This window comes from Triturus cristatus, chromosome 10 (genome assembly GCF_964204655.1).
Source record: "Triturus cristatus chromosome 10, aTriCri1.1, whole genome shotgun sequence".
Classification (NCBI taxonomy): domain Eukaryota; kingdom Metazoa; phylum Chordata; class Amphibia; order Caudata; family Salamandridae; genus Triturus; species Triturus cristatus.
Genome location: NC_140593.1, coordinates 504,153,099 through 504,165,608, shown reverse-complemented (window position 1 = coordinate 504,165,608; position 12,510 = coordinate 504,153,099). Strand labels below are relative to the sequence as shown.

At 37.9% G+C, this 12,510-nt stretch overlaps 1 protein-coding gene across 1 annotated transcript in view; it reads right to left on the bottom strand.

The window, feature by feature from the left end:
• The window catches only part of PTPRN2 (protein tyrosine phosphatase receptor type N2), a 2,166,812-nt gene that overhangs the window by 180,246 nt on the left and 1,974,056 nt on the right, over positions 1-12,510 (bottom strand). The window lies entirely within an intron of this gene.

The window sequence follows — 12,510 nt, the reverse complement described above, 5'->3', positions numbered from 1 at the left end:
ACGAATGAACTCAAATGGGAGCTGGCGCCCAAAGTGAGATCACATGTAGTAATGATTCACTGCACTCTCAAATGCATTCTCCATGTAAATTTTGCCTTGAAAAACAAGGGTGAATCTGCTGAGGAAAAAGAAATACAATAACTTGCAGCCACAGGAAACCCACACGAGCTTGTGTAATTCTAATTGAAGCTGAGGAATACAAATACATTAAAGAGGGATGGAGATGAGGAAAGCTCAGGTCAGAAGGTAAGAATGTCTTCAGATGCACTACCGCTTTTTTATGCCGTGCTCATGCCAAGATCCCAAAAACAATGGTGAAAAGTCCTAATTAATCTCATTCAACCTTTTCACATACTCCTTGGTCCCTTAAACCCACTGGATACTGAGGAGTTTTCTGTAGTGAGCAATCAAATGATTTAACTTTAATAAAATATGCTTCGCTTTCTACATGATTTTAGAAGCAAAAGGTTGGATATTTTGATGTGAAAAGATAATGTCTTAGCAGGATTTTTTTCGGCAGGATTTAAAACCTCATATTAAAGTTTTTATTTATCCCCTGCATGCTGCCTTATACATTAATCTATATTATGTACTTGATAACTGACTAGATTCTTATGGAATGATGTACGCGTTTCAGCAAGATACTCTTTACAGTGCGGACCACCAGACATGTCTACGTACAATGGTGCATTATTCTTCTTAGTTATCATTTCAAGGTACATATAGCATGCTCAATAGATGCCCGACGAGGTACTGCCATGCTTGCTCTGTTAGTCATGAAATTCCCGCAACAGTGGCATAGTAAGGATGCCAAGCGTCTAATGCAGGTACTTTAAATGGGGAGAGAGGGGCTATGCCCCTGCAGAGCTTTTAAAACAGTTGTCACCCTGGCGCACTGGGCCCCTTGCAGCCCTGAGAGCCGGAGTCACTGCACCTGCTGCACTATGGATAGCTATGCCCAACACCAGTAACTATGGTGCTTCCCACATTTGAAAGCATGAGATCCATTCAGACAAGATGCAGAACACCATTACTCTTTGTTAAAGAAACAAGGAAATGGATGTGAATCCGAAAGCATTACGGAGAATTGTGGGCAAATGGCAATATGAACATTCAAAGGGTAAAGCCAACATATCACTGTCATGGGAAACGTTCAACACCGAGAGACGCCTGGTTGTGGCCAGTAAAGACCAGCAAAAACTGCCTAATGAACTGCACCGTTAGGCAGATGATAAATAGTGAATATAAATGCAGAGGATTCTAGAGTACTTTATTTACTCCAGCGATTTCTCAGATGCAAATGTACTGGTTCATCCATAGAAACAGGTGCACAGACAGATAAAGAATTCCCCCACACAACAGTTTAGCACACGGGTCAAACCCAAATTAGAAATCTTACTTTTTGGCAACAAATCAGTGCTTTTATCACCTCATCAGAATTCAACACTCATACAGTATGAGAAAAGAAAAGCTAATTGCCTGGTTAGTCCAGTCCAAATAAAGAAGTGTTTCAATTTTTTCATACTTCTTAACTGGATTAATAATTTCAAATAATAGAAGTAGAATGGTCATTATTCTCTTAAACATAAACAAACTTACACATTTACATATTATACTTATTAGTAGCTCAAAAGCAAGCCTGAGGAGTGGAGCTATGAATGGTATCTGTCATGGGTGTTACAGACTAATCTAATCGCAAATTTAAGAATAGAGCATTGCAGTTTGTGTGTTGTGCAAGAACGGAAAGCAGTTTAGAAATGCATAACTGAAAAAACTGTGATGATTGGTAGAAAGCATAATTAAAAAACAACGTTTACAATGCTTATTCCCAACCTGATACAGCAGTTAATGGGTTCTCGTCTTCCAAGCTTGCCATAAAAGGCTGATCACACAACATTCACCACATTTACTCCAGTAATTAGAATGAGTCCTCTCATGAGACAGATGTCTTGTGATTCTTTAAAATGTAGTCCCAATAAAGCAACCAGAAGGAAAATTATGTATCCTAGCAAAAATATGAAGATCATAGTAAGGCTTTCTTTAGCTGGGTGAATGCTGTCTAGATGCTTTACGGAGAGGAAAGAAACAAGACAAATTAAACACTGAAATAATTAGGGGTGGGCGTAATTTGTACAATTTCGGGTAGCATAATTACACAAAATTACTGAAAAAGTATGTGAAATTGTGCATGGTTCTCGCACTGAAAAAATTACCACAATGGTCAGTTTGGGTAAAAATTCAACTCGAAAATGTAATATCCGAGTTGATTTCCTGCTGATCGGTTTCAAAACACTGCCACTGGCATTTCGTTACGCAGTTTTGCATTTAAAAATTACCAGAACAAACCGCTCAGGTAAACCATCTACCTGAACTGTCTGCTGAACACCCACATTAGAGGAACTGCCAATCACATTCTTAACACTGCCATTTGTGTTCAAGTTGGTAGTTTTACCTTAAAAAATTACCCGAATGGTTCACTCATGTAAGGAAATCCACCTGAAATGCCGCTCCCATTACAAAAATTACCTGAACAGTACATCTCACATTAAACTTTCACTTCAAAATTACATGATGTGAAAATGGCATTATCACAATAATTTGTTATGCGAAAGTACCAAAATTACACCACTCACTCCGGCGTAATTACAATTTTACCCAGGCCTGTAAATAAGAACTCTACATTCGGGAGGACCGGGAGCAACACCGTAGGCTGAACACGGGACACTTTCCCTGAGACAAATGAACAGGAGTGTCCCCTCCCCCCATGTGGCAAGTAGTTGTTTCAACTAGGGCTTGACAGTTGGAAGCCAAGTAGGAAGCGGAGTGCGGCCCTCGCCACACCCACACAGTGGTACTTTCTTGCTACCTGTTGGTAAGAACGGAGCCCCAATTCTAACTTAGGTCCTGATGAATGCCCTGGAGCCGTTCGGGCCAACTAGGCAGAAACATGTCGACCTTTCACAAGACGGTTAGGGGACACTAAATACCCCACTCACCGTCCTTTTGTTTTTAGCATCATATAGTTATTGGCCACATTAAAATTCTTTTCTGGTAACTATAATGATTTTTAACTTCACGTTCCACCTCACGGGCCCCCACTCTTTAGTTTAGAAGTGCATCCCTGTCTCCAGGTGTATGCCCGCCCTCCATCAAACGAAGGTTTTGGAGGGCGAGGACTGGCCGATGATGAAGCATGACACCAGGTGGTGTGTGAGATCAGTCCGTCACTTTTTGTGAGATGCCCTAACTCACAATAGGTCTATAACTGTAGTAGGGTCACACTTCACTAGGAGCAGCTTTCTGTGGTAATCATTCACTAATGGAGGCTGCTAGCTCCTAAAACCCCACGCCTCCCGTTCCCCCTCCATACACTGTGGAGTTTCCCTTGTGATTGCATTGCTGTAAATAAGAAAACCATTGCAAATGATCCAGCAAAGGGAGCGCAGTGAAAGCAGTCAGATAGTACAGAAAGTAATGGCAATACAATCTATGGGCTCAATGTGAACTTTCACATGTACACACCTTTGGCCTGGTAGTAGATTCTAATCAACATTTCTGCTCTTATAGCCAATCACATTGCGTTCCTAGGTGACATTGAAACAAAATGTCACTTAGGAACGCACATTCACCTACTGCATGATTTCACCATGGCCATGAATATACGTGGTCTGGAGTGGTATTTCCAAAGTGGAATACTGATATGCGCCATTTAACCTTGACTGGTATCTCCCAGTCTGAATGTCGGGGGAATGCAAGCCTCATACCCAGTAATTCTTGGGCCAGTGACACCAATCCAGGTCCCTTATGTGATGCTGCAGGGGTTCTGGGCATGTGCTGTAGCTGGCCACTGCCCAGCATGATCGTGCAAAACCTGAGAGTCTGCAAGAGCTCCACAGCTATTCTCTTGTCTCTTCTGCTCTAACCCCACCCACCTGTACCATAGGTCACTGAAAGGTGATGCCAATGTATAGCTGTATGTTATCAGCCTAGATATACAAGCCTGTGTCTTACCACTGAGGAAAAAGATATGTTTAGGCCCATGGTCCCAAATATTCACTTTATACAATACATTTTGGAGAGATGAGAGAGCGAGGAGTAAGGGATAGGGCTGGTTTGAACATTTTTGCCAGGGTTACTTTTTGTTCTTAACATGGCCCTGTATGTTTACTTAATGTTCTGTACCATGATTTAAAGATCTTTAATTGAAATCTATTTACATGCTCCCTTAGGATTGTGTGCTTAATTGCTGTCAGCATTACAGCTGGCAACAAAAGCTTTAGTAAGGGCACTGACATTTGAGCAAAACAAATCCATAAATACTACCATGTCAAATATCTTTTTGCAAAAGAGAATTAATAGAAGCCAAAAAAACGCATTTCTTTTTAAAAACATCAAAAGGTTGTGGGACAACTCATTCGCACATTAATTTGACTAAAATCAGGAAACATTCAATATACCTCTTAGTGAACAAACTCCATAAAATGAAAACATTAAACTGGTCTTATTAAACCAGCCTGAACGTTAAACTGTGCAAACTGCAAGAGATCAAAAAGTCATAGGATTGTGGCTGAGGGAAGAAGAAGAAGATCCCTACCCAATATGTTATTTCAAAATATAAAAAAAATCTATTTTCATAGCTCAATGTTGTTTCATACATACACATCATACTCACTGGATTCCAAGGTTGATGTTTAGAACTGGCCTTATTCCATTGTATAAATGCAGGCACTTTAAAGAGGAGAAGGAAGACCTTCTCCACATGATTTTTAACTGCAAGAAAATGTGACTCTTCTGAACTTAAGGAAGTAATAAGCATATTCAAAGTAGCTTCTCCTATGTATTGCTGTTCACATCTGGGTGCTTCCTTACACATCAAAATTCAGTGCAGAACATGAACAATCTTCTCCCTGATTTTTCCAAATCAGTTCTAAGTTAAATGAAAACTGGATACGATAGATATGTGTTAACACGTTTCAGATTTGGGACATTCCATCGTTTGATCAGTTATCCAGACATGAATAATTGGTCATGGGATTTAGGCCTGTGTCTTTGTGACAACATCTCTTCACAATCAAATATCCATGTAATCCTATTCTGTAAATTCTATGCAAATGAAAGACGTAGATGGATTAAGCCGTTATTAAAACAGGGGGGCTGGAGACAATGTCGACCAGCTCTATTGTATTTACAGATGTTGGATAGCTACTATTGCATTGCAACTATGGGGGGTTTCCTGAGAAGCATATTGAGAGCAAGGACAACTATAAATGCTTAGAAGGTGGTGGGGACACATATGAGAAGTTTTTTATACTGTGATGTATTATTTTGGCAATGAGGTCATATGTTATAATTTTTTAAACTATAGAAAAGCTGCAGCAAATTGAACAGTTTTTATGAATTTGTACATATTATTGCAGATTACTGTATTTTAAAAGCGAGATGAGATGTTTGTATTGTTTTCTTTTATGATTTTATACGCCTAAAATCGAATAAAGCTCGTATAAACCCCCCCAAAAAATGAAGTGTGAGATTGCCATTTCTCACTAGAGAGAAGTGGGTCACTTGGGTTAGATGCTACAACAGACTACAATTGAGCAACTCTGTTGCAGAAAATGCCCACCTCCTATGGGACAAGCTAGATGTCAATATGTAACAGACAAAACCACGATAAACACCACCTTCTGATAATGCACCCCACCCTTCCCGGCACATGAACTTCCAGCGTCACTGACCCTGGTTTGGTCTCCTTCCCTCTGATTTTTCTTGTTCCTCCTCCGTTTCCTTCCTTGTGGTCTGCCATTGTACTACTGAATGTATTTAGATTTAGGCATAGATCAAAAAGTCAACCCTGTGAGGTTATAATATATGTCACTTAAAATGAAAGACAAACTTATCGATCCCTCTTCTGCCTGTCTTTCCTTTCAACAACTATCAAATCCTTCTTTTTCTCAGACTCTTTTCTCCTCTCCTCCATTATTATTTGTCTACGTTTGGGAATCACAAGCATTCCCTCACTGAAGCTACATTTATGTTTATATCGAAAATGTCCTTTTTGACCCTGAATAGTTGCCACATATTACAAACTGGCTCCTCATGCATTTTTATTTTGGTCTTACAATACTTAGATATTCAAAAATATAATTTAAAAAACTCTTAAATTAGATTGAGAGACAAATATTTAGAACTATGTTCAGAAATATGATGACATATACAATAATGATTTTATGAGCCATCAGTCAATTGTAGCAAATCAAAGGCATGTATTAGCACATCAATGCATTCTACTTCCTTAACTGTAGTAAATCAAGGGCATTCAATAGCATATCAATGCTTACTACTTCAAAATCTCTGTCATGTAAACTTTTTACACCTGATATTTGCCATTTCTTCATTACACTAGAGTGGTGAAGCATGTTTTGTGGCTTTCCTAAGAAAGCTGTCAGACTTTCACTTGCAAATGGGCACCGAAATCAGCATATAAAAGGTTTTGCTAATAATTAACAATTTGGAACAAACTGAGAGGTAGAAAAAGTATGTTTAAAATACATCCTGGCAACATCATCGAGAATCCCATGGTGGTCAGTGAAAGACTTAACTATGCTCAAAAGGATTTTTTGTAATGCTCTAAGCATTATTTCACTATTGCAATATTGAACTAACATTAATGTGATAAACTACTAAATACTACAAGGTGAGGGCTTGAAACAAATGAAAAATATAATCTATTCACCCTTCATCAGGCACTAGCTAATTGGGCGCATAATGATATGTAATTGACTGTCCAGTATGAGAAGATGTAATTGGAGGGAAAGGTATTCAACAGTTGGATACGTTTTTGTAACTTTGGATGAGAAGTCAATTATTCAATTATGTGCTGACCTATGACATAACATATGAGCATTTTAGTCCGTCAGAATATTGATTTCAAGAAATTGCAAAAGTCATAAGCAGCATCAAGCAATAAACTCTTCTATAAAACAAAGTAAATGCACACTAAAACACTTCTAAAATTCTGGGATGAAGTAGGAGGCCTAACAGGCAGGTTGGCACTTATTCCTAATTCAACTTTACTGGGGCAATTTAAGTGAGACTTCTCATCATCTATTTTATGTTAAAGTACAATTAACCATACCAATCAATGAGGCAACAGCATGCTGTACAACTGTGTAAAGCATATGAAATAAAATAAAAAACATGTGAGAGATAGCAAAATGGGGGAAGTCTGATAGTGATGTAAGAATAATTGAATACCATTGCTTCCTTTACAGTTTCATAGTTTTGTGAAAAGCATGGCATTCTGGATAAGCAAACAACATTGGACATTGCATTTAATGATACATCTGCAATTTTGAAAAGGAGCCTTCAAACTCTCAGATCTGACACATCGAGTATGTTATCAAGCTGCTCATTCTCTTTGTTGAATAAAGTAGAGGCAGCAGTACTTGCACCCAAAGCAGCCTAACATTTCCCCATTATAATATTTTTCCTGAATTTATACAAATGGTGCCTGCAAGAAGCTCAGTGAAAGAAGGCATGATCATGCTATTGATACTGGACAATAAGCAGTATTTGTGGGAGTTGATTAGGTGATGGAGAAATACCATTCTGAATCATCAGATAGGAGTCACCCCTCTCAGCTAGCCTACAAATATCTTATTATAACTAAAGATTCAGTGCAGTAGAGGATTAACTATTGGAAGTGGCCTTCAGATTCTAAATAGAATACCCTATGAAATATCAATAATGAAAAATTCAAAATAATATTTACTAATGCTTTATTTCAACTCATATGCAAGTTGAGTAAGCTGCACTGAGGATAGTGTCATGCTTGACAGAAAACAACTGCATTAGAGTGGTTGCAAGGACTGTAATGTAGACAACTGATATTCAAACAACAGGGGCAGCTTAGATTCATGATATGGGTCAGGTCAACGGAATGAATATCAGTGGTGTTTTGCTTAAAACGAATGAAACATGTTTCAGAATTATTGCCGCAGAATATCACGTATCAGAGAATTCTACCTATACCTTCATGTCTTCACTAAGGTGTAACAGTTAACACTGGCGTGGGTTGAGCACTTGAAAGAAAGGGAAGGCAGACTAATCTATAAATTCCTGGCCTCTTTGTGTGGGTTGAAAATGAATCACAACCAGAGGCATTTTTTTATGAAAATGTTTTTGAACACTAGAAACCTATTAAGCTCACAGAAATGTCATGCGGTTGAAAGATAACATATTAGGCTTATGATGCAACATATAGTTGAAAGGTGCCTCAGGGATATAGGCTAACAGAGATGTCCCTACATATAGGAACATAATAATGTGAAGAATAGGGGCTGGGATTTGTATTGAACAAATTAGTAATACATGATTAGTATCACTAAATGTAACCTTTGATGAATGTACAGTAAAAAGGTTTCTTAAAAGTGGATGTTGCGTTCATTGCCTGTATAAAATGCAAGTGTAATATGTTTATCTCCCTACCCTTCTCAAGCCCTTATTCACTTGTGATATAAGGATGCTTGTGATAGTGGTACAAGACATGTCACTAATTTTAACGTTACCCTATCCTTGTAGCACCACTACTCATCTGTAATAAGAAACCTACATCACTACTCCACTGTGATAATATATTACAGTTCAGCTATGGCATCACAATGCACCTGCCTGAAATAGCCAGAAAGAATAGAAAGTCAACTACAATTATCACTTTAACAATTAAAATGAATAAAAACTTTTCTCCTCTCTTTCGTACCGTCATTCCTAAAAGCCAATGTATGATCAGGAGAAACATAATAACAGGTTGTTTATTTGTCACACTCCTTGAGCTCAGTACACTATGACTGGAATATATCTGCATGGTTCTACGGAGCAGGTTTTGATAGTGACATAAACAACAATGCTTTAAGTGTTTTTACACCAGTTCATGTGCTGAATTTTTCAGTGTTTAATCAAATGCAAATAGAAGTCTTTCGCAATGAGGCACACGTAATCAAGGCCTTAATAGAAGTTTGGGGTGAGTAAAGGTGTGCACTTGAATTACTTTTCTTGTACCATTTATGGTATTTAATACCTTTTCTAAGATAAGGCATTAAATACCATGAATTGTACTTGAAAACTGTATTGCAAGTAGCCATCTTGTTCCATGGCCTTATTAAGGAACTCCCTGGTGGCTTACATAATCCTTTTAAAATCTGGTGGGAGAACTTTATCCGATATATCACAATGCACCAACATTGTACATTACTGCATTAAATGGGACTCAAACTACGAAGTACAAATTAATGTAAACTATTCTAAATATTGCAAAATCAGTTGTAATTAGTATACAGGCTGAGTAAAGGGTGTTTTGAGACCAATATTTATTGCTACTAAATCAGCTAACTAGTATGTTTTGCTGAATGATAGTAAAAGTGAAAGCTGCCATTGTATTGTTTTATACTTTGGTGTGCATAAAAAACAATCTAGTTTTGACTCTCTTCACACTTTTCAACAACAATGTAATAATGAGATCCAGAATGGAACTAAATATTTTGTATCTTTTTCTTCAATACGCTGAAACATTATACCATCCATTTTCAGACACAACACCTTGATGTCCCCCCAAAGACCAATATGGATCTCTAAATATAAACAGACACATTTTGGCTTGCAAATCTAAAACTGACTCACTTAATAATTTTGAACAACAATGTAATAGTGAGATCTGGAATCCCTCTAAATAGTCTGTGTAGTTTCCTGTAATGTTCTGAAAGGTAGAATCATACATTCACAGAAACAAAGTCTAGATGTCTTCCTGGTGACCAACAATGATCTCTAGATGTGTGGTCCTTTTAAAATTAACATAGTATTGGAGTAGAAATGTTAGGTAAAGTTTCCTTAACTACAAAGAGATTAACCCATTATAACATTGCATAATAGTGTTTCACACATCATGTTAAATAAATAGAACAGGATTTACTTGAACACAGAGCCAACTGGAAGAACTGCAGGAAAGACAACCACATGCAAAGTATTTTGTCTAAATCTAAATAATCAAAACAAACAGATTGATTCTAGAATGTGATATTGATGCAGAACCACTAAAATAGTTATCTCCATCACATACAGACTAATTCTCTGAAAGTGTGTAAAAGTATTATCTCAGTAACTTATACCAAATCAATCAAAATATTACATCGAACAAAAATTAACCAAATGTACAAGATATATAAGAGAGATAACAATTGGTGTCTTTGAGAAAATGAATTGCCTCTGGTAATTGAAAGAAATTGTGATACCGCGATATATACAAAAAAATCCTTAAATGTCCCTACTACTCACACTTCCAAAATATTAGAATGTGTCATAGCTTAACCACAAAATTAGGAAAGTTGAAGAAACATTTGCTTCCTTTTTTATCTACTATGATAAGCAGCATGCTCCTCAGGTTAAAACCTTTGACCTCAAATGATGGAAAACAACCATCATCTTAACACATTTCCTCATCTTTGCTTTTGCTCCAGTCTCATAGGAAAACATCACTTAAATAATAACTTTGCAGCATTTGCATTACCATAAACTTAAAGAATGCCAACACTATTAGCCTCAGACAATCATCGCTCAATTTATGAAATGCATCTTTGACAGCAGTGATTTCCCCCATGACTAAAAACCTGTTGGTTTTAACTCTGCCGCTAAAGAAAATAAATGCAGACTTGGATGTCTCATTTATCTCAGCCCTATTATCTAATTATAGTCTCAACCATGCAACCTCCTAATTTACTACCCACACTGAAACAAAGAAACCCCTCCATGGTGTTCAGTCAGGCCTAAGCATTTGTAGGAGCCCTAAACCAACTTAAAGATCATTAGAAAGGTGCTGTCATCTGTCAGGTGAGGCCTTACCTTGTTTCACCTTAACATTTCAATAGCTTTTCATTCACCTGACTGAATGTCTCAGTTGATACTGATGGAAAAGCACTTCAATAATTCAAGCAATTCAGCTCACAGCTAGCAGTTGAATGATGCTCACTTTCTCTCTGAAACCACCAGTGACCTGCTACATGCATCAAGAATTCCCTCTCTGTGGTCACCTTTAATGTGCATCCATCAAGGATTTCTACTCTGTGATCAACTTTAATGCCTACAAGGATCCTCTTACTATCATCATCATGGCCACAACACCGGCTACCATATGCACACCAACAACAGCCTGACCGAGATCAGAGTACATTAGGACCATGGTAAATGCAGCTCTCTCCCATGTCTGGCAAATGAATGATGAGTCAAAACAGTTTATGCCTTATTGAACAAAAAACACAAACCATGCTAATAGGCTTTAGTGAGTGAATGGGACTCACATTAGACTGACCTCATATGACTTATGTCCCTACCAGCCCACAACTGCTGAAAATAGGCTCAGACACCTATTAATTGTCTTCAAGTTGTCAGTATATAAATAAAATGACCACATTCAGCTCATTCTAGGGGGTTTCCGGTTATTGATAACTTATGACCATACGGACTAAATCTTTGCAGTGACTCCTACCTGCATTAACTATTACAATGGAATCATCAAGGGACTTATCACCTAAACAATCTACAAGCGCCAGAGAGCAAAAATCATTTCTCGCCCTCATCTTTAGTTTGAAGAAATGCTTCAGCCTCTCACCTGAACTCATGTAATTTCACTGTCTGCCAGTTATGCACAGGTTTAAATGTATAGCCCTTTGCCTTATACAGATTGGTACCCTCCTCCTTTGCCTTACCTCTGACCTCCCAAACAGCATCACAGTGGTCTCCAAACAAACAAAGGGAGAATAAAATCAGGTTGTAAACTGATCTAATTATAATTTGCATATAATAAGAAACAATGTCATAAAGTGCAAATTACATTGCATATGATCTGTTTATGTCCAATACAGCCACTATACAGCTATACGTTTTCAGTAGGAACTTTGTTATATTTCACAGTCTTTAAATTATATTTATAACCTTTAGCATTTTGTTGTAACTCTTTCATAGGAGTGGGTAGAATATTCTAAATTTCTTGCAATTCGGAGTTCCAGCCAAATTCTGCCAATCGCCGCATGGAGGAATTTTGTTCACGCATGCAACTACATAATGGTAAGTTGGCAAGAGAGGTTTGGCGTCCCCTAGCGTGATTTCTGGTGGCTAGGGGGACATCTAATGAGATTTTTCTAATGTGGGAAGTCACAACCATTCGCGGTCAGAAGGCTGCCACTTAAGTAGAAAATCTACTCCAGCTGCAATAAAATCAACTTTGCTAGCTGTGCTAGCTAACGGGTGGTGCCGTTTGCCCTGGTTTTTCAGCACAGAACGCACTACCGGCGCTATATCATAGGACGAGCAGAACGATTTAACTATTTACGCCCGTTGATGGAACTCTGTGGAATCTTGTTGAGTTTTTATGTAAATCCACATAATTCCACTGAGTCAAATTCTATGAGTTTCACCCACCCCTACTCTTTTATTTAACTTAAGGCACACGAATGCTTAAGCTACTTA